A 2,411-nucleotide genomic window follows, 5' to 3' on the forward strand; every position below is an offset into this window, starting at 1 on the left:
ATATGGGTATCCGCTTTCTGGCAGTCTATTCGTTACAGTTGTGCTGGCATCCACTCCAAGTGCCATACACGGAACAACTGTGTGGAGTTCTACATGCATAACAAAACTGGCTGGCATAAACACGTTGACCTTGACATGACACCCCACGTAGGCGGTTTGTATACATAATCATGGCCACAGCCCGTTTGGCTTGTTCACGGTCATATAACAAGTGTGGGTTGGATTACCACTTGGAGTCATTCAGTTGCTAGTCTGAGGTTGACCTTAAAATAGCCAATCCAATAATTTTTTTTTCTTCAATAAATGCTATAAAAGTAGTCTCAATTTTATAGAGCACATTAATTTTTATGAGAAAAAATAGTTGCATCGATCTAATGCCTCTCTTTAATGTGTTGCTTTATAACTGAGATGCACATATTTCTAAGAGCAATTTTTTTCTGGGCTGGAAGTTAGGCCAGGTCTGAAATGATGGTACGCCTTCATTGAATATCGATTTTGCATTATCAGCTGGTAGAGCATATTTTAACACAAAAGAAATATATTCCAAAATACCATACAAAATCCATACACAGTTTTAAAAATATGCCTTTAAAAAATTGTCTTGAGAGTCTGGTTTCAGGCTAAATAGTGAGGTACTTCAAGAGCAGAGTTTCTTCTATTCTGGGTACTAATTATGGGGTTTTATTTTTTTGGAGAAAAAGTTTGAAACAAGCACATCTCAATGTCAGAGATTTTTTCATCTTTTTTGGCAAGTTAGATACTTTTGAATGCTGCATTTACTCCATCAGAAAAAAAGGCAGCAATAACTAAAAATTGTTCCATGTCTTCATTAGAACAAATCTCAATGATCTCTAATTTATTAAAAATGGGTGTTTTCAGTAATTTACAAAAATGTGTAACTTTATTATCAGCTATAATGTTTGGTAATTTAGTATTAAAAAAGAAAAAAAAATAACAAGGAAACAAATTACCCTTGTCACATTCTTATTTTTTTGAACTTCCACCAAACTCTGAACTATCTACATGGCACTTATTTTCTAACTTGTGCCATATATTTGTTTAGCTTTTCTTGGGGGAGGACTGTGTCATATACACATGTAAAAGAATTTTGAACACAGTGAATGCTTAGTAAACTTTTGAGAATGAATACATTATGAAATAGAAGCTTGAGCACTGATTATTATTATTATTATTATTTTTAGGTGAAGCAACACTTGATTGACCTCACAGATTGCAAGGACCTTGTCAGCATACAATCTCTTATTTTTTTATTTTTGTTTTTTATGCCTACAGCACCTGGTCTTCCTAGGTGGTCTCCCATCCAAGTACTAACCAGGCCCGACCCTGCTTAGCTTCTGAGATCAGACAAGATTGGGCTTGTTTAGGGTGGCATGGCTATAGATGAGTCCTGATTATTAAATCTTATAGATGTAATTATTTAAAGACCTCTGATTGCTTCAATTGTGGAATAGATTCAGTCTTCAGAAAGTAAAGCAGTTTTGAGAGGTTCAGGTGCAATTTTCATAACTGTCCCGTGTCTCGTGGCTGATCACTCAGTAGATCACTCTAAGTTCACTTCATTTACTAGAGAACTTCTTGATGTGTTTGAGAAGAGCACATACTTCAGTGTCATGTCCTTGAACCTATAACTCTGACAAATATAAATTTTTAAACCATAAATTACACTGCTTCTCTAGTATATATTTAATAAAATGACTTAGGAAATGCTTATATTAGTTTTCTGAGTATAACAATTGGAACATAATACTCCTCTTCCCAAACTACTCCTCCTCCCCAAATAAGCCAGAGCATTAGATAAAGCTGATTGCACTGAAATTGAGGATATCTAAAAACGGCAACCTGTAACCTTGGGAATTTTGAGTGATATAAATACAGTGGCTGAGAGCATCTTTAACCACAAAATTTTTGCCTTTATACTGAGACAATGCTCTCTTGTGGTCCATATTGAACTGCTTATGTTTTAGGAACTACACAATTCACATCCCAGATCTTCCCTTCACCCCAAATCATTCCATATTTGTAACCAACTTGTAATGTCTGGTTCAATTCCCAGACAAACAAGTAAATACACTTTCTAAGTAGTGATAGCAATTCTATACTTCTTTGTTTACAAATTGTCTGACAATGAGTCAGAAGCCTACTTTTATTTTATTTATTTATTTATTTTTTTGGTGCACAACCCTTCTCTGATTTAGCAATCTGGAATAATTTCCTTTCTGTCTCTCCATCTTTATAATTTAAGCAAAGTGGCTTTAATACATTCAGTCTTTCTGTCTCTTCCAAGTGATAATCATGTATTTCACAGAGAAAATAATGCCTTCTCTATTTCGTTAAATTGTACTGAATTTTCACAAAAACCTGGTTTTTGGTTACATCATCACTCAAAATGT

At 34.4% G+C, this 2,411-nt stretch overlaps 1 pseudogene; it reads right to left on the reverse strand.

Moving 5' to 3' along the window:
• Window positions 1–1,284: 1,284 nt before the first annotated feature.
• Window positions 1,285–1,403, reverse strand: LOC111740855 (annotated as a pseudogene).
• Window positions 1,404–2,411: the final 1,008 nt, after the last annotated feature.

This window comes from Pteropus vampyrus, unplaced genomic scaffold, assembly GCF_000151845.1.
Source record: "Pteropus vampyrus isolate Shadow unplaced genomic scaffold, Pvam_2.0 Scaffold68, whole genome shotgun sequence".
Classification (NCBI taxonomy): Eukaryota; Metazoa; Chordata; class Mammalia; order Chiroptera; family Pteropodidae; genus Pteropus; species Pteropus vampyrus.